Source organism: Bombina bombina, chromosome 6 (genome assembly GCF_027579735.1).
Source record: "Bombina bombina isolate aBomBom1 chromosome 6, aBomBom1.pri, whole genome shotgun sequence".
NCBI lineage: Eukaryota > Metazoa > Chordata > Amphibia > Anura > Bombinatoridae > Bombina > Bombina bombina.
In genome coordinates, this window is record NC_069504.1 from 735,254,432 (window position 1) to 735,275,606 (window position 21,175).

Genomic DNA, 21,175 nt, shown 5'->3' on the forward strand with positions numbered 1-21,175 from the left:
ATTACTTCTGGGATATTACTCCTCCCCAACAGGAAGTGCAAGAGGATTCACCCAGCAGAGCTGCATATAGCTCCTCCCCTCTACGTCACTCCCAGTCATTCGACCAAGGACCAACGAGAAAGGAAAAGCCAAGGGTGAAGTGGTGACTGGAGTATAAATTAAAAAATATTTACCTGCCTTAAAAGCAGGGCGGGCCGTGGACTGATCACACTACAGAAGAAAGGAATTTATCAGGTAAGCATAAATTATGTTTTCTTCTGTTAAGTGTGATCAGTCCACGGGTCATCATTACTTCTGGGATACCAATACCAAAGCAAAAGTACACGGATGACGGGAGGGATAGGCAGGCTCTTTATACAGAAGGAACCACTGCCTGAAGAACCTTTCTCCCAAAAATAGCCTCCGATGAAGCAAAAGTGTCAAATTTGTAAAATTTGGAAAAAGTATGAAGCGAAGACCAAGTTGCAGCCTTGCAAATCTGTTCAACAGAGGCCTCATTCTTGAAGGCCCAAGTGGAAGCCACAGCTCTAGTAGAATGAGCTGTAATTCTTTCAGGAGGCTGCTGTCCAGCAGTCTCATAAGCTAAACGAATTATGCTACGAAGCCAAAAAGAAAGAGAGGTAGCGGAAGCTTTTTGACCTCTCCTCTGCCCAGAGTAAATGACAAACAGAGAAGACGTTTGTCGAAATTCCTTAGTTGCCTGTAAGTAAAATTTTAGAGCACGGACTACATCCAGGTTGTGCAGTAGACGTTCCTTCTTTGAAGAAGGATTTGGGCATAAAGAAGGAACAACAATCTCTTGATTGATATTCCTGTTAGTAACTACCTTAGGTAAGAACCCAGGTTTAGTACGCAGGACTACCTTATCCGAATGAAAAATCAAATAAGGAGAATCACAATGTAAGGCTGATAATTCAGAGACTCTTCGAGCCGAGGAAATAGCCATTAAAAATAGAACTTTCCAAGATAACAACTTTATATCAATGGAATGAAGGGGTTCAAACGGAACGCCCTGTGAAACATTAAGAACAAGGTTTAAACTCCATGGTGGAGCAACAGTTTTAAACACAGGCTTAATTCTGGCCAAAGCCTGACAAAAAGCCTGGACGTCAGGAACTTCTGACAGACGTTTGTGTAACAGAATGGACAGAGCTGAGATCTGTCCCTTTAATGAACTAGCAGATAAACCCTTTTCTAAACCTTCTTGTAGAAAAGACAATATCCTAGGAATCCTAACCTTACTCCAAGAGTAACCTTTGGATTCACACCAATATAGGTATTTACGCCATATCTTATGGTAAATCTTTCTGGTAACAGGTTTCCTAGCCTGTATTAAGGTATCAATAACTGACTCAGAAAATCCACGTCTAGATAAAATCAAGCGTTCAATTTCCAAGCAGTCAGCTTCAGAGAAGTTAGATTTTGATGTTTGAAGGGACCCTGTATCAGAAGGTCCTGTTTCAGAGGTAGAGACCAAGGTGGACAGGATGACATGTCCACCAGGTCTGCATACCAAGTCCTGCGTGGCCACGCAGGTGCTATTAGAATCACTGATGCTCTCTCTTGTTTGATTCTGGCAATCAATCGAGGAAGCAACGGGAAGGGTGGAAACACGTAAGCCATCCTGAAGACCCAAGGTGCTGTCAGAGCATCTATCAGGACTGCTCCTGGATCCCTGGATCTGGACCCGTAACGAGGAAGCTTGGCATTCTGTCGAGACGCCATGAGATCTATCTCTGGTTTGCCCCAACGTCGAAGTATTTGGGCAAAGACCTCCGGATGAAGTTCCCACTCCCCCGGATGAAAAGTCTGACGACTTAAGAAATCCGCCTCCCAGTTCTCCACTCCCGGGATGTGGATTGCTGACAGGTGGCAAGAGTGAGACTCTGCCCAGCAAATTATCTTTGATACTTCCATCATAGCTAGGGAGCTTCTTGTCCCTCCCTGATGGTTGATGTAAGCTACAGTCGTGATGTTGTCCGACTGAAACCTGATGAACCCCCGAGTTGTCAACTGGGGCCAAGCCAGGAGGGCATTGAGAACTGCTCTCAATTCCAGAATGTTTATTGGCAGGAGACTCTCCTCCTGACTCCATTGTCCCTGAGCCTTCAGAGAATTCCAGAAGGCACCCCAACCTAGACGGCTGGCGTCTGTTGTTACAATTGTCCAGTCTGGTCTGCTGAATGGCATCCCCCTGGACAGATGTGGCCGAGAAAGCCACCATAGAAGAGAATTTCTGGTCTCTTGATCCAGATTCAGAGAAGGGGATAAGTCTGAGTAATCCCCATTCCACTGACTTAGCATGCACAGTTGCAGTGGTCTGAGGTGTAAGCGTGCAAAGGGTACTATGTCCATTGCCGCTACCATTAAGCCGATTACCTCCATGCATTGAGCCACTGACGGGTGTTGAATGGAATGAAGGGTGCGGCAAGCACTTTGAAGTCTTGTTAGCCTGTCCTCTGTCAGGTAAATCTTCATTTCTACAGAATCTATGAGTCCCCAGGAAGGGAACTCTTGTGAGTGGAACGAGTGAACTTTTCTTTTCGTTCACCTTCCATCCATGTGACCTTAGAAATGCCAGCACTAACTCTGTATGAGACTTGGCAGTTTGAAAGCTTGAAGCTTGTATCAGAATGTCGTCTAGGTATGGAGCTACCGAGATTCCCCGCGGTCTTAGTACCGCCAGAAGAGCACCCAGAACCTTTGTGAAGATTCTTGGAGCTGTAGCCAATCCGAATGGAAGAGCCACAAACTGGTAATGCCTGTCTAGGAAGGCAAACCTTAGGTACCGATAATGATCTTTGTGAATCGGTATGTGAAGGTAAGCATCTTTTAAATCTACAGTGGTCATGTATTGACCCTCTTGGATCATAGGTAAAATTGTCCGAATAGTCTCCATCTTGAACGATGGAACTCTTAGGAATTTGTTTAGGATCTTTAAGTCCAGGATTGGTCTGAAAGTTCCCTCTTTTTTGGGAACCACAAACAGATTTGAGTAAAACCCCTGTCCCTGTTCCGATCGTGGAACTGGATGGATTACTCCCATTAACAAGAGCTCTTGTACGCAGCGTAGAAACGCCTCTTTCTTTGTCTGGATTGTTGACAATCTTGACAGATGAAATCTCTCTCTTGGAGGAGAGTATTTGAAGTCCAGAAGGTATCCCTGAGATATTATCTCTAGCGCCCAGGAGAAAGTCTGCCCCCCACTAGATCCGATCCCGGATCGGGGGCCCTCAATTCATGCTGTTTTAGGGGCAGCAGCAGGTTTCCTAGTCTGCTTGCCCTTGTTCCAGGACTGGTTAGGTTTCCAGCCTTGTCTGTAGCGAGCAACAGCTCCTTCCTGTTTTGGTGCAGAGGAAGTTGATGCTGCTCCTGCTTTGAAATTACGAAAGGAACGAAAATTAGACTGTCTAGTCTTGGCTTTGGCTTTGTCCTGAGGCAGGGCATGGCCTTTACCTCCTGTAATGTCAGCGATAATCTCTTTCAACCCGGGCCCGAATAAGGTCTGCCCTTTGAAAGGTATATTAAGCAATTTAGACTTAGAAGTAACATCAGCTGACCAGGATTTTAGCCACAGCGCCCTGCGTGCCTGAATGGCGAATCCTGAATTCTTCGCCGTAAGTTTAGTAAGATGTACTACGGCCTCCGAAATGAATGAATTAGCTAGTTTAAGGACTCTAAGCCTGTCCGTAATGTCGTCCAGAGTAGCTGAACCAATGTTCTCTTCCAGAGACTCAATCCAGAATGCCGCTGCAGCCGTGATCGGCGCAATGCATGCAAGGGGTTGCAATATAAAACCTTGTTGAACAAACATTTTCTTAAGGTAACCCTCTAACTTTTTATCCATTGGATCTGAAAAAGCACAGCTATCCTCCACCGGGATAGTGGTACGCTTAGCTAAGGTAGAAACTGCTCCCTCCACCTTAGGAACCGTTTGCCATAAGTCCCTTGTGGTGGCGTCTATTGGAAACATTTTTCTAAATATCGGAGGGGGTGAGAACGGCACACCGGGTCTATCCCACTCCTTAGTAACAATTTCAGTAAGTCTCTTAGGTATAGGAAAAACCTCAGTACTAACAGTAGCCATATCCTGTAATGTGATTTGTAATGGCCGCCCAGATGTACTCGGCGCTACAATATCACGCACCTCCCTCTGAGCGGGAGATGTAGGTACTGACACGTGAGGCGAGTTAGTCGGCATAACTCTCCCCTCGTTGTTTGGTGAAATTTGTTCAATTTGTACAGATTGACTTTTATTTAAAGTAGCATCAATACAGTTAGTACATAAATTTCTATTGGGCTCCACTTTGGCATTGCAACAAATGACACAGGTATCATCCTCTGAATCAGACATGTTTAACACACTAGCAAATAAACTTGCAACTTGGAAATACAATTCAATTAGAATAATATTAAAACGTACTGTGCCTTTAAGAAGCACAGAAGATCTATGACAGTTGAAAATTAATAAATTGAAACAGTTATAGCCTCAATCCTTGTAAACAACACAACTTTAGCAAAGGTTTAATCCCATTAGCAAAGATAACAAATTCTGAAAGCAGGAAACAAATTACAGAATAAACGTTTTTTATCTCAGTCAAACTATAATTCTCACAGCTCTGCTGAGAGAAATTACCTCCCTCAAAATAAGTTTTGAAGACCCCTGAGCTCTGTAGAGATGAACCGGATCATGCAGGGAATACAATGAGTTGCTGACTGAAATATTTGATGCATAGTAAAAGCGCCAAAAAACGGCCCCTCCCCCTCACACACAGCAGTGAGGGAGAACAGAAACTGTCAGAAAAACAGATTAAGCAACTGCCAAGTGGAAAAATAGTGCCCAAACATTTATTCACACAGTACCTCAGCAAATGAAAACGATTTTACATTCCAGCAAAAACGTTAAACATAATCTCTAGTTATTAAACAGCTTTATGTATTTCTTACAGTGTAATTCTAGTGAAGTACCATTCCCCAGAATACTGAAGTGTAAAGTATACATACATGACATTATATCGGTATGGCAGGATTTTCTCATCAATTCCATTGTCAGAAAATAAAAACTGCTACATACCTCTATGCAGATTCATCTGCCCGCTGTCCCCTGATCTGAAGTTTACCTCACTCCTCAGATGGCCGAGAACAGCAATATGATCTTAACTACTCCGGCTAAAATCATAGCAAAACTCTGGTAGATTCTTCTTCAAACTCTGCCAGAGAGGTAATAACACACTCCGGTGCTATTTTAAAATAACAAACTTTTGATTGAAGATATAAAACTAAGTATAATCACCATAGTCCTCTCACACATCCTATCTAGTCGTTGGGTGCAAGAGAATGACTGGGAGTGACGTAGAGGGGAGGAGCTATATGCAGCTCTGCTGGGTGAATCCTCTTGCACTTCCTGTTGGGGAGGAGTAATATCCCAGAAGTAATGATGACCCGTGGACTGATCACACTTAACAGAAGAAACGTAACACTTATTGCTCGTGCGCTAACCCGACAGGAGTTGTTAATATTTCACATTCAAATGTTCTTCACGTACAGAATTATTTTTTTTTTTAAATAGATATTCCTATATATTTATCTGTATATATCTATACCTGAAGGTTCGCACGGAAACAGCTGCATTTGCAGCTTAATAAATCAGCCCCATGGGGGGGTAGTTACCAACGCGTCTACTTTACCTGCCTTCGCCGGTTCAATACGCCCGCCTAAGCTCGCCTACCATCGCCGCCACGGATCTGCAAAATTTCGCCTAAGTTATCAATAAAGCTGTCAAAAAGCCGCGCACCAAGTACGGGGCGATGAGCAGCGGATTGTGAGAGTTATCACTCATCCGATCTCACTGCTCTTCGGCTTTTTTACAGCTTTATTGCTAGCCTGTCACTAAGCACCCACACTAACTACATTGTTCTACCCCCTATACCGGCGCCCCCGGAGCCTTCCGCAACTAAATAAAGTTATTAACCCCTAAACCGCCGCTCCTAGACCCCGCCACAACTCTTATAAATGTATTAAACCCCAAAACCGCCGCTCCCGGAGCCCGCCGCCACCTACATTATACCTATTAACCCCTATCCTGCCCCCCCTATACCGTCGCCACCTATAATAAAGATATTAACCCCTATCCTGACGATTCTGGACCTCGCCGCAACTAAATAGTTTAACCCCTAAACCGCCGCTCCCGGACCCCGCCGCAACCTATATTAAACTTATTAACCCCTAATCTGCTCCCCCTACACCATCGCCACCTATAATAAATGTATTAACCCCTATCCTGCCCCCCCTACACCGCCGCCACTGTAATAAAATTATTAACCCCTAAACCTAAGTCTAACACTAACCCTAAAACCCCCCTAACTTAAATATTAATTAAATAAATCTAAATAATATTTCTCTTATTAAATAAATTATTCCTATTTAAAACTAAATACTTACCTTTAAAATAAACCCTAATATAGCTACAATATAAATAATAATTATATTGTAGCTAGCTTAGGATTTATTTTTATTTTACAGGCATCTTTCAATTTATTTTAACTAGGTACAATAGCTATTAAATAGTTATTAACTATTTAATAGCTACCTAACTAAAATAAAGAGAAATTTACCTGTAAAATAAAAACTAACCTAAGTTACAATTACACCTAACACTACACTATACTTTAATAAATTATTCCTATTTAAAACTACTTTCCTGTAAAATAAACCCTAAGATAGCTACAATATAATTAATAATCACATTGTAGCTATTTTAGGATTTATATTTATTTTACAGGTAACTTTGTATTTATTTTAGCTAGTTAGAATAGTTATTAAATAGTTATTAACTATTTAATAACTACCTAGCTAAAAGAAATACAAAATTACCTGTAAAATAAATCCTAACCTAAGTTACAATTAAACCTAACACTACACTATCATTAAATTAATTAAATAAATTACCTACAAATAACTACAATTAAATACAATTAAATAAACTAACTAAAGTACAAAAAATAAAAAAAGCTAAGTTACAAAAAATAAAAAAAAATAAGTTACAAACATTGAAAAAATATTACAACAATTTTAAGATACTTACACCTAATCTAAGCCCCCTAATAAAATAACAAAGCCCCCCAAAATAAAAAAAATCCCTACCCTATTCTAAATTAAAAAGTTCAAAGCTCTTTTACCTTACCAGCCCTTAAAAGGGCCTTTTGCAGGGCATGCCCCAAAGAATTCAGCTCTTTTGCCTGTAAAAGAAAAATACAACCCCCCCAACATTAAAACCCACCACCCACATACCCCTAATCTAACCCAAACCCCCCTTAAAAAAACCTAACACTACCCCCCTGAAGATCATCCTACCTTGAGTCGTCTTCAGCCAGCCGACCATCGATGGAACCGAAGAGGAGATCCGGAGTGGCAGAAGTCATCATCCAAGGGGCGCTGAAGAAATCTTCCATCCGATGAAGTCATCATCCAGGCGGCGCTGAAGAAATCTTCCATCCGGGCGATGTCATCTTCCAAGCGGCGTCTTCAATCTTCATCCATCCGGAGCGGAGCCATCTTCAGACGAGCCGACGCAGAGCCATCCTCTTCTTCCCGACGACTACCGACGAATGGATATTCCTTTAAGGGACGTCATCCAAGATGGCGTCCCTTCAATTCCAATTGGCTGATAGGATTCTATCAGCCAATCGGAATTAAGGTAGGAAAAATCTGATTGGCTGATTGAATCAGCCAATCAGATTGAAGTTCAATCCGATTGGCTGATCCAATCAGCCAATCAGATTGAGCTTGCATTCTATTGGCTGTTCCAATCAGCCAATAGAATGCGAGCTCAATCTGATTGGCTGATTGGATCAGCCAATCGGATTGAACTTCAATCTGATTGGCTGATTCAATCAGCCAATCAGATTTTTCCTACCTTAATTCCGATTGGCTGATAGAATCCTATCAGCCAATCGGAATTGAAGGGACGCCATCTTGGATGACGTCCCTTAAAGGAATATCCATTCGTCGGTAGTCGTCGGGAAGAAGAGGATGGCTCCGCGTCGGCTCATCTGAAGATGGCTCCGCTCCGCTCCGGATGGATGAAGATTGAAGACGCCGCTTGGAAGATGACATCGCCCGGATGGAAGATTTCTTCAGCGCCGCCTGGATGATGACTTCATCGGATGGAAGATTTCTTCAGCGCCCCTTGGATGATGACTTCTGCCGCTCCGGATCTCCTCTTCGGTTCCATCGATGGTCGGCTGGCTGAAGACGACTCAAGGTAGGATGATCTTCAGGGGGGTAGTGTTAGTTTTTTTTAAGGGGGTTTGAGTTAGATTAGGGGTATGTGGGTGGTGGGTTTTAATGTTGGGGGGGTTGTATTTTTCTTTTACAGGCAAAAGAGCTGAATTCTTTGGGGCATGCCCCGCAAAAGGCCCTTTTAAGGGCTGGTAAGGTAAAAGAGCTTTGAACTTTTTAATTTAGAATAGGGTAGGGAATTTTTTTTATTTTGGGGGGCTTTGTTATTTTATTAGGGGGCTTAGATTAGGTGTAAGTAGCTTAAAATTGTTGTAATATTTTTTCAATGTTTGTAACTTATTTTTTTTATTTTTTGTAACTTAGCTTTTGTTACAGAAGCATTAGTTATTTTGTTGTGAAGAGCTTATTTCCCAGCAGCAATGCCTGAACCAGCAAGCCAGCGCCTAAGAAGGGCTCCAAGAAAACCGTAACAAGTATCATTTCATAAAGAGTTAACTCTTTTTTTTCAGCTTTTAGAAACTATTGCCTAAATACACATTTGCTGGCCTCAGCTCTAAGTTTAGTGATAACAAATCCCATTGTCTAATCACCTCTGGAGCCAGACTGCTAATTGATAAGATGAACTTGTAAACTTGTTATCTTAAGTACTGTAATCCTATTGTGGCCTGTCAAAGGACAGTGCTCTCTATCTAAATGTGTGATGGGGGATTTTGTGCTTCCCCCCCCCTCTCCCCCTGGGAGTGCCCTGTGTGCATGTAACCTTAATAAAAAGCAGGCTGGGCATCCCAGTCCTGAGTTCTTGTTTGACCCTCAATCGCAGCGTTGACTCGTTTTTGTGGGCAGAAGGGTATCCTAGCAGTACTACAGCTAAGGGAGATTATTCTATATTTGCGAGACTCATATAGAATACTATGGAAAGCAACTTCTCCCCTCTTTAGCAATAGGGATCCAGGCTACTAAGCGGTCCATCTCTCAGCGAGACTAAGGGTAACCGTAACATATGGCGGCAGCGGCGGGATTTTCCTGGATTTCCTAGGAGAGGTACAGAACGGATGGCGAAAAATTGAAGCGTACAACCCTAAAGGATTTACTTGAAAGCAGAGGGGGGTACGACAGCAACCGGCCGAGGAGAGAGCTGATCGCAGAATTGACCGAACTGGATCAGAGCTTCACAATGGCGGAAACACCGACCACGATTAGTGACGAAAAAACCAGGATTGTTCGGGAAAGGCTCTCATTATACGGGCCGAACCCATCCATGGAATTGGTACAGCAGTTGATGGCGGAGGCGGACGAGGATATACGAGAGACTCGAGCCCACGAACTCAACCTAGCGAACGCACACCGCAATGCTGAAGCCCCGCAGGTAATCATCCCTGTCGAAAATGCTGGGAGGCCCAAGATACCCTATGCAGCATTTCGACCCTTCCTAGAGAGCGAGACAGGGATTGATGAATATTTGGCGGGCTTCGAAAGGCAATGTGCCCTGCACCAGATTCCCAACAGAGAGTGGCCCATGATATTGTCTGGGAAACTATCTGGGCGAGCCCTGGAAGCCTTTCGTACTCTGGGTGTTGAGGAAGTGACACAGTATGAGCTAGTTAAGGAGACACTGTTGCGACGGTACGCTGTAACTCCGGACACGTATCGCCGACAGTTTCGGGGCACGGAAAAGAAGCCTAACGATACCCATATGGAATGGGCGCACCGAATGCGGAGAGCGGCAAATCACTGGCTGAGCGGAAGTAAAGCGGTGACTGGGGAGGAAATTTTACAATTGTTTCTCTTAGAACATTTTTATAATGGCATGGAACAGCAAGGGAAGGAATGGCTGCGAGACAGGCGGCCTTCTACCTTAGAAGAAGCAGCCAAATTGGCCGATGAACATTATGACTCCCGTCTTCACGAACCCATGAACTACCGAGCTCCAGCACGGGTCGAACCCAGAGAGGTTTACCGTGCACCCCCTCGTGCTGAATTCCGAGCCCCGGTGCCCACAGGGCCCGTCCGACACTCAGGACCACCCAATAACAGCTCTGAGCGTCCCAGACCGACTTGCCACCGATGCAAGCAACCAGGGCATTTCATGGCTAGGTGCCCCCTTAATACGCACCAGACACCCAGGAATTACAATTACCCCTCTGGGTCCTATCGTCCGGCCCGGGCCCTCTGTGTTAACCAAGAGGCCCCTATGGAGGGATATGTGGGGCCGCTTCATGAGGCAGACCCTGTATATGCTGCCTCAGATAACCGCCAGCACCATCGGCAGAGGGTATGGCTCGAGGGGCGATCTACCGAGGGATTGCGAGACACAGGGGCTACTATCACGCTGGTACAGAGTCATTTGGTGCCAGAGCACAAGCGATCCGGACAGACTGTGGCCGTTAGAGTGGCGGGGGGGGATGTGTACAAAATTCCAACAGCTAAAGTGCATCTTGATTGGGGAGCGGGAAAGGGGGCTGTGAACGTGGGCCTAATGGATAATTTACCTGCCGAAGTACTACTGGGCAACGATTTGGGCCCCATGACTTCTGCCTATGCTCCAGTATGCAACAACGAGGCTGACCCAGTGACTACACGGGCCCAAGCCCGGACGGAGCGAGAGCTCTCACCAGTGCGGGAGACACAGGTAAGACCTACCCCGACCTTGCCTGACAGGTTAGGCCCCATACCCTGGGACACCCCAGATGCTTTCGAGGCAGAGTCTAAGACTGACCCGACCTTACAAAAGTACCGGGAACGAGCAGAGACCGGAGGGGGCGGGGCAGATAACGAAACATTCTTATGGGAAAAAGGGAAACTATACCGCTGGACAGAGAAAAGGGGACAGCGTAGGCGACAGCTGGTAGTGCCCCACAAATACCGTCAAGAAATCCTCAAAATAGGCCACGACATCCCCTTAGCAGGCCACCTAGCCGTTACCCGTACCCTACACCGCATTACTCACACGTTCTTTTGGCCAGGGGTGCACGCTGACGTTAGAACTTACTGTAACACCTGCGATGTGTGTCAACGAGTAGGAAGGCGAGGCGATCACCCTAAAGCCCAGCTAGTAAATATGCCCATTGTAGAGGAACCCTTCAGCCGAGTTGCTATTGACCTAGTGGGACCACTGGCTACCCCTAGTCCCTCCGGTAAGCGATACATTCTTACCGTAGTGGACTACGCTACCAGGTACCCAGAGGCTGTCGCCCTATCCAACATACAAGCGGATACGGTAGCGAATGCACTAGTACACGTGTTCTCCCGGGTAGGATTTCCAAAAGAAATCCTATCCGACCGAGGCACCCAATTTACGGCTGAATTGACCCAACAACTCTGGCAGGTTTGCAAAATTAAGTCCCTCCTGAGCTCCCCATACCACCCCCAGACGAACGGGCTGTGTGAAAGGTTCAATGGGACTCCCAAGCAAATGCTCAAGACGTTCATTCAGGAATACCGAGACTGGGAACGCCTCCTGCCGCACCTCCTATTTGCTTATCGGGAGGTGCCCCAGGAAACAACAGGGTTCTCTCCCTTCGAGTTGCTCTACGGAAGAAAGGTACGGGGACCCCTAAACCTGATCCGGGAGCACTGGGAGGGAGAGATGGAGACTGACGGTGTCCCCATTGTGCCATACGTGCTGGAACTCAGGGACCGAATGGAGCAATTAGCCAAATCCGTGTGGGCTAATCTCCAGTTGGCCCAGAGAAGACAGAAAGTATGGTACGATCGGGGGGCCCGAAAGAGAATCTTCACCATAGGACAAAAGGTGTTAGTACTTAAGCCGGTGAAGACAGACAAATTGCAGGCGTCCTGGCAGGGTCCCTACCAGATCGTAGAGAAAAGGGGAGACACCACTTATGTGATAGCTAGCTGCCACGACAACAATCTTAGAAAGACATTCCATGTAAACATGCTCAAGGAATATTTTGAGCGACCACAGAACGTGACGGCCGTATGTTGTTCCCCTCAGGAAGACCCCGACAGTTTACCCATTCCAGACCTATTAGAAAAGAGCCTCCCCACAGGTATAGTGGCGCAGGTTCAGATAGGGGACCGACTTAGCCCCACTGAAAGGGAGCAGCTCAACCAACTCCTCCAGTCCAAACACCTCACCTTCTCCCCGAAGCCAGGGTACACTACTTTAACCACCCACCAGGTAGATACTCCGGGACAAGCTCCCTTGCGCCAGGCTCCGTACCGAATCCCCGAAGCAGTTAGGACAGGAATGAAGAAGGAGATCGATGAGATGCTCCAGCTCAGGGTAATTGAGCCCTCCGATAGTCCCTGGGCCTCTCCAGTTGTCTTGGTGCCCAAGAAAGATGGGACCACCCGGTTCTGAGTAGACTATCGGAGGCTCAATGAAAATACCGTGACGGACGCTTACCCTATGCCCAGGGTAGACAAGCTACTCGATCGTATAGCCAGGGGAAATTACCTGACCACTATTGACCTCTGCAAAGGTTACTGGCAGATTCCCCTGGCCCCGGAGGCTATCCCCAAGTCGGCATTCGTCACCCCATTTGGCTTATATCAGTTTAGGGTAATGCCGTTTGGGATGAAGAATGCCCCAGCTACATTCCAGCGCTTGGTGGATAGGCTCCTGGATGGCTTCCAGAGTTTTGCTTGCGCCTACCTGGACGACATAGCGATCCACAGTGAGTCCTGGGAGGACCACTTAGCTCATGTGGGAATGGTTCTGGATCAGATCCGGGCTGCTGGCCTGACTCTGAAGCCAGAAAAATGCCACTTTGGGATGGCCGAGGTACAGTACCTGGGTCACCGGGTGGGGTGTGGAAAGCAGCGACCAGAGCCGGCCAAAATAGAAGCTGTCGCCAATTGGCCCACCCCCATCACTAAGACTCAGGTCCTAGCCTTCCTGGGCACGGCAGGGTACTATAGACGGTTCGTACTAGACTACAGCACACTTGCCAAACCCCTGACTGACTTGACCAAGAAGAACTTACCTCGACAGGTCCTGTGGTCTCCCCACTGTGAAACGGCTTTCCAGGCTCTCAAAAATGCTCTAATTAACGCTCCTGTCTTGGCGGCCCCAGCCCTTAACAAACGTTTTATCGTCCATACAGATGCTTCCATGTTCGGGCTGGGAGCCGTCCTCAGCCAAGTAGGCGAAGATGGAGGGGAGCATCCAGTTGCCTACATCAGCCGGAAGCTCCTGCCCCGCGAAGTCAGCTATGCAGCGGTCGAAAAGGAGTGTTTGGCTTTGGTGTGGGCATTAAAGAAATTGACTCCCTATTTATATGGTCAGGAGTTCACTCTGGTCACCGACCATAACCCGTTGGTGTGGCTGAACCGGGTCTCTGGAGATAACGGCAGGCTATTACGTTGGAGCTTATCGTTGCAACCCTTCAATTTCACCATTACTTACAGACCTGGGAAACAGAATGGCAACGCCGATGGGTTGTCCAGACAAACCGACCTCAGCCCCGCATAACCAGCGGTCTGGACAGCCTTAGTCTGCCCCGAAAAGGGGTCAGACCGTGTCTGCCAGAGTGTTCCACAGAAAGGGAGCACTGTTACAGAAGCATTAGTTATTTTGTTGTGAAGAGCTTATTTCCCAGCAGCAATGCCTGAACCAGCAAGCCAGCGCCTAAGAAGGGCTCCAAGAAAACCGTAACAAGTATCATTTCATAAAGAGTTAACTCTTTTTTTTCAGCTTTTAGAAACTATTGCCTAAATACACATTTGCTGGCCTCAGCTCTAAGTTTAGTGATAACAAATCCCATTGTCTAATCACCTCTGGAGCCAGACTGCTAATTGATAAGATGAACTTGTAAACTTGTTATCTTAAGTACTGTAATCCTATTGTGGCCTGTCAAAGGACAGTGCTCTCTATCTAAATGTGTGATGGGGGATTTTGTGCTTCCCCCCCCTCTCCCCCTGGGAGTGCCCTGTGTGCATGTAACCTTAATAAAAAGCAGGCTGGGCATCCCAGTCCTGAGTTCTTGTTTGACCCTCAATCGCAGCGTTGACTCGTTTTTGTGGGCAGAAGGGTATCCTAGCTGTACTGCAGCTAAGGGAGATTATTCTATATTTGCGAGACTCATATAGAATACTATGGAAAGCAACTTCTCCCCTCTTTAGCAATAGGGATCCAGGCTACTAAGCGGTCCATCTCTCAGCGAGACTAAGGGTAACCGTAACAGCTTTTTTTATTTTTTGTACTTTAGTTAGTTTATTTAATTGTATTTAATTGTAGTTATTTTTAGGTAATTTATTTAATTAATTTAATGATAGTGTAGTGTTAGGTTTAATTGTAACTCAGGTTAGGATTTATTTTACAGGTAATTTTGTATTTCTTTTAGCTAGGTAGTTATTAAATAGTTAATAAGTATTTAATAACTATTCTAACTAGCTAAAATAAATACAAAGTTACCTGTAAAATAAATATAAATCCTTAAATAGCTACAATGTAATTATTAATTATATTGTAGCTATCTTAGGGTTTATTTTACAGGTAAGTATTTAGTTTTAAATAGAAATAATTTATTAAAGTATAGTGAAGTGTTAGGTGTAATTGTAACTTAGGTTAGTTTTTATTTTACAGGTAAATTTCTCTTTATTTTAGCTAGGTAGCTATTAAATAGTTAATAACTATTTAATAGCTATTGTACCTAGTTAAAATAAATTGAAAGTTGCCTGTAAAATAAAAATAAATCCTAAAATAGCTACAATATAATTATTATTTATATTGTAGCTATATTAGGTTTATTTTAAAGGTAAGTATTTAGTTTTAAATAGGATTAATTTATTTAATAAGAGAAATATTATTTAGATTTATTTAATTAATATTTAAGTTAGGGGGGTTTTAGGGTTAGTGTTAGACTTAGGTTTAGGGGTTAATAATTTTATTACAGTGGCGGCGGTGTAGGGGGGGCAGGATAGGGGTTAATACATTTATTATAGGTGGCGATGGTGTAGGGGGGGCAGATTAGGGGTTAATAAGTTTAATATAGGTTGCGGCGGGGTCCGGGAGCGGCGGTTTAGGGGTTAAACTATTTAGTTGCGGCGAGGTCCAGAATCGTCAGGATAGGGGTTAATATCTTTATTATAGGTGGCGACGGTATAGGGGGGGCAGGATAGGGGTTAATAGGTATAATGTAAGTGGCGGCGGGCTCCGGGAGCGGCGGTTTTGGGGTTTAATACATTTATAAGAGTTGTGGCGGGGTCTAGGAGCGGCGGTTTAGGGGTTAATAACTTTATTTAGTTGGGGAAGGCTCCGGGGGCGCCGATATAGGGGGTAGAACAGTGTAGTTAGTGTGGGTGCTTAGTGACAGGCTAGCAATAAAGCTGTAAAAAAGCCGAAGAGCAGCGAGATCGGATGAGTGATAACTCTCACAATCCGCTGCTCATCGCCCCGTACTTGGTTAGGGTTAGACTTAGGTTTAGGGGTTAATAATTTTATTACAGTGGCGGCGGTGTAGTGGGGGGCAGGATAGGGGTTAATAAATTTATTATAGGTGGCAACGGTATAGGGGGGGCAGGATAGGGGTTAATAGGTATCATGTAGGTGGCGGCGGGGTCTGGGAGCAGCGGTTTAGGGGTTAATACATATATTATAGTTGCGGCGGGGACCGGGAGCGGCGGTTTAGGGGTTAACATATTTATTATAGCTTGCGGTGGGTTCCGGGAGCGGCGGTTTAGGGGTTAATCAGTTTATTAGAGTGGCGGTGGGCTCCAGGAGCGGCGGTTTAGGGGTTAACATATTTAGTATAGCTTGCGGTGGGCTCCGGGAGCGGCGGTTTAGGGGTTAATCAGTTTATTAGAGTGGCAGTGGGCTCCGGGGGCGGCGGTTTAGGGGGTAATACATTTATTTAGTTGCGGCGGTGTAGGGGGGGACAGATTAGGGGTGTTTAGACTCGGGGTACATGTAAGGTGCAGACATCTCCCATAGGAATCAATGGGATGTCTGGCAGCAGCGAACATGAACTTTCGCTATGGTCAGACTCCCATTGATTCCTATGGGATCCGCCGCCTCCAGGGTGGCGGTTTGAAAATCAGGTACACTGGGCCGGAAAAGTGCCGAGCGTACCTGTTAGTTTTTTGATAACTAGCAAAAGTAGTCAGATTGTGCCGCACTTGTGTGCGGAACATCTGTAGTGACGTAAGAATCGATCTGTGTCGGACTGAGTCCGGCGGATCGAAGCTTACGTCACTAAATTCTACTTTTGCCGGTATCTAGGGCTTGATAACTAAGGCGAATCAGCCTCGCCACAAATACGCTGCGGAATTCCAGCGTATTTGAGGTTGATGGCTTGATAACTACCCCCCATAGTCTTTTCAGCTAGAGAGGGAAATCTTACTTCAACTGTGGACTGCTCTTAGTTGTAGTCTTTTCAGCTAGAGTAGGTGTATACATTTACTAATATGAAGATATATGAGGAGATGCTTACCGAGTAAGGGATATCAATTTAAAGAATTTTCATTTTCCTTTTTATGTCCCTTTAAATACTACTGGAAAAATAGGCACATAATCTAAAATTGTGGTGTTTTGACAAAAGCGAATCACTGGTATATGTGAGGTCATAAAAAGATTGACTTCATAATTTATAATATGATTCATATGTTGTTTACCAGGTATGTTATAGAAAATGACATAAAATATTGCATTCTTGTTGTAGCTTTTTTATGTGTATATATCCAAAATAAAAGTAGATTCTGAAAGTGTATGATCTGCTAAAAAAACAAATATTTGTGTGGGAAATATGTCTTTGCACACAAACTATATGTATGCTATCTAGCCAAATAATGCTAAAGATCCTTTTTAAAGAAATGTATACAACTTTTTTGAGCAAATGGTTGTTGCATTAAATAAACAATTAATTGCATAAATAAAAAACTGTTACAAAACAATAAAACCAGCATATGTCTATACACAATGTAAATCATAATATAAGAACAAATAATGCAAGCTAATAGTAATATATAAATATAAAAATCCTATTTTGTAGACAAGGCTCAAAATTTCCACCCGCCCACTCGCACTGGGAGAGTAGTTAAAGATAGTGAATGAATGTTGAATCACCATTCAATCATTATTGAAGGCTGGGCATGTAGGCACAGTGACAAGATGCCTCCATGACGGTGGAGCACCTTGTGATGGTATAGATGCGCTGAGGAACATGGGCGACAGTTTTGTTTCATCTCACTGCAGCCTTAGATTGAACTTGCCCTGGTTTACACAACTTTGCATCATGTGAGAGGGAATTAATTTGTTATGGTTTAAAATAAAATAAATATTAAAACATTACTGCACAATAAGGTGTTTCACATCGGCTAAATATATACAAAGAGTGGTTGGGGTAGTGGATGCAGTGAGGGGTGCTAGTGGGTGTGGACGGGTGTGGAAAGGTGATGGGTGGAATCAGAAGTAGCGAGTAATATTTTGGCCTGGCTAGTAGCTTAGGACTTGAAATTTTGGGCCCTGTTTGTAGGGATATATAGTTTTCTCCAAAAATTACCATTACTGCTAGAGCAATACCAAGTTTAGCTAAATAATGATATTTTGGTCTCTGTGTCATCTAATATATATAAGAAACGGAAAAGACCCTCATGTGCAGTGTAGCTACTATATAGAGACCTAAAATGCACTTACAGGATCTCAGTTGTCATAAGCGCTGCACGCAGAGCTGCTTTCCACCAGACCTCTAACAGTTTCTGTCACTCGACGGCGTGTCACCATAAGCAAGAGTCGGTTTGGAGGTGTCACAGAAGAACTTGGAACTTCTTGTAATATAAAGTCTTTAATAAAAGAATAATGTTTTATAGTTAATAACACCAAGTATTATAAAATAAAATAACATTTTTGGGTTTCATATCCCTTTAAAAACAGGGAAATAGACACTTAATTGTAACAATCTCGATGACTTACACCAGGAAAATAATCTTTAATTTTTTGATTGAGACAGAGCATAAAATTTGCTTCGTTCCCATGGTATATTCTTTGTTGAAGAGATGCCTCGGTAGGTGTCTGGAGCACTACATAGCAGGAAATAAAGTTGCCATTTAGTGCTCAAGCATAAACATTCTTGAGAAACTGCTGCCATATAGAGCTACAGACACATGCACACTCCTGAGCTTATGTCACTGCTTTTCATCAAAAGATACAATCACAATGAAGAAAATGTGATATTAGAAGTAAATTAGAAAATTGTTTAAAATTGAATGCTCTATCTGAATCATGAAGGAAAACTTTTCTGGTTTTAACCAGCCAGACAACCTTTAAAACATGACCCAAGTCACATCTAGGAGAGGATCAGGAACTCTGGTTGGTGGCATCATATTTTTCTATAGACAATATTCCTACACAACTAATCGTTTATGACATTATAAAGAAGTTGACTAAAATCTCAGTAAATGTTTAATAATTTTCTATTAAACAGAATTAGTATTACTAAACCAGCTAGCTTGATCCACCGGTTATCAAAGGCAAAGTTTACAAAATGTGATCTATTATACCGCTGCCAAAGGCTTTCAACTGTATTTTCAGAAGCAGCGTATATTAAACATACCATATTGTGCCACTGACTTTTTCCTTTACCTGTATTATTAAAGGGAAAGAACATATACTCTTACATATCTTTTTATGCTAGTAAAGCATATTTAGACAAGTCAAAATAAAACTTTAAAGTAATTTTAAATTGTTGGGACTATGTTATTTGCTTTAAAAAAATAACAAATGATTAAAACCAGTAAACATATAAGAATAATTATATATTACTAGAAAGCTACATAATGGGCCAGATTAATTGTGAAGCATTCACATTTGCGCGAGAGCGGTAAGGGGTTTATTGCAGATGTTTGAGCTCGTTGGGTTTACCGCTGGTATTATGAGCTGAAAGTAAATGCTTGAGCACAATCACGATTTATACTAGAATGATTACTGCATCCTCAGAGCTCTGGTTAACTGTTTCACAAAACTAAAAAGTGTCACAAAACACATCCCAAATACATTACAAAGTACACTTACACTCATAATAACACCATCTAATAAAAATTATCTAAAAAGAAATATTGCACACAAACGTTATAAAGGGCACTATGTTAAAGGGCTTTAACATAGAGATATTATTATTATTAGTTATTTATAAAGCGTCAGCAGATTACGTAGCATTATACAAAGAATAAAAACATTACAGGAATACACAAGCAAGTACAGTAGGGGTAAATAACAGTTTTAGGTCCAATAATTGAGTTATACAGAAGGAGAGGAAGGCCCCCCTTGAGCACAATCAGAAGTAGCGTCCTACAGGTAGAGTGGCTCTCAAGCTTACAATCTAAAGGAAACGGAATGAACACAGAAGGTAAGGGAGAAGGGAAGGAAGTCTGATATAAGGCAGAGTGAACCAAGAGTGAGTGATGACATAGGAAAACAAAAAAAGTGTGTGGTGACTGAGCAAATGAGGTTTGAAAAAGTGTAAAAGAATGTGATACAAATGCTGTGAGTCTGAAGTGGTTTCTCTATCCTGGATTATTAGTGACAGCTGTACATAATTACTATTAGAAGGTGATTATATATTAAGGTAAACACTACGGTGGGTGCTGGTGGGAGGAATGGAGGGCTAGTGCTTGCAAAACTGGGAGTCTCATGTTGGATTTAAATCTGTAGAAAAGAGAAAGGAGAAGTAAACATTCCTGATAATAAAGTATAGGGGGAGGAGTGGTTTGAAACACAGCAGAGGGGGAGATAAAAGATTGGAATATTACAATGAAAGTTAAAAACAATTCCATAATAGCCCAACAGAAATACTAAATAATTGCACTCAGTATCTTGATTGGAGAGGCCATTCAAATGAATTACCTTGTAAACTGGTTTGCAAAGCTGGTAGTCTGATGCTAGATTTAAAGCTTGTAAACTGGTTTGCAAATCTGGGAGTCTGATGTTGTTTTTAAAGCTTGTAAACTGGTTTGTAAATCTGTGAGTCTGATGTTGGATTTAAAGCTTGTAAACTGGTTTGCAAATCTGGGAGTCTGATGTTGGTTTTAAAGCTTGTAAACTGGTTTGCAAATCTGTGAGTCTGATGTTAGATTTAAAGCTTGTAAACTGGTTTGCAAATCTGGGAGTCTGATGTTGGTTTCAAAGCTTGTAAACTGGTTTGGAGAGGCCATTCAAATGAATTACCTTGTAAACTGGTTTGCAAAGCTGGTAGTCTGATGTTAGTTTTAAAGCTTGTAAACTGGTTTCCAAATCTGGGAGTCTGATGTTGGATTTAAAGTATCTCTAAAGATGAGTGTGAATATATATATATATATATATATATATATATATATATATATATATATACATACACACACACACACACACACACACACAGAGTCATGGTCAAAATATTGGCACCCCTGCATTTCTGTCAGATAATGCACCACCTCGCCCAGAAATGTGTTGCAATTACAAATGTTTAGGCATTCTCATGGTTACTAGGGCTCTGGTGAAGATTATAGCTAGACAGAAAAAAACATAAATTATGCTTACCTGATAATTTCATTTTCTTCTGAAGAGAAGAGTCCACAGCTGCATTCATCACTGCATTACATTAATACAGAACCTGGTAACCAGGAGGAGGCAAAGACACCCCAGCCAAAGGCTTACATACCTCCCCCATTTCCCTCATCCCCCAGTCATTCTGCCGAGGGAACAAGGAACAGTAGGAGAAATATCAGTGTGAAAAAGGGTGCCAGAAGAAAAATTACAGCTGCCTCATAGAAAAAAACATGGACTGTGGACTCTTCCCTTCAGAAGAAAATTAAATTATCAGGTAAGCATAATTTATGTTTTTCTTCTTAAAAGGGAGTCCACAGCTGCATTCATTACTTTTGGGAAAAGAATGCTCAAGCTAGAGGACACAGAATGCAAAAAATGGGTGGGTACAAAAGGCAGCCCCTTTGAGAGGCACCACAGCCGGATTACTCGACACCCTAAAAATATAGATGA

The 21,175-nt window shown here is 43.2% G+C and overlaps 1 protein-coding gene across 1 annotated transcript in view; it reads right to left on the bottom strand.

Annotated features, from left to right (window-relative positions):
- The window catches only part of PHYHIP (phytanoyl-CoA 2-hydroxylase interacting protein), a 345,321-nt gene that overhangs the window by 264,355 nt on the left and 59,791 nt on the right, over positions 1-21,175 (bottom strand). Inside the window, exon 2 of the mRNA XM_053717962.1 lies at positions 17,840-17,985. The gene's annotated coding sequence lies outside the window, so the exon portion shown is untranslated. The remainder of the gene's footprint in view (positions 1-17,839; positions 17,986-21,175) is intronic.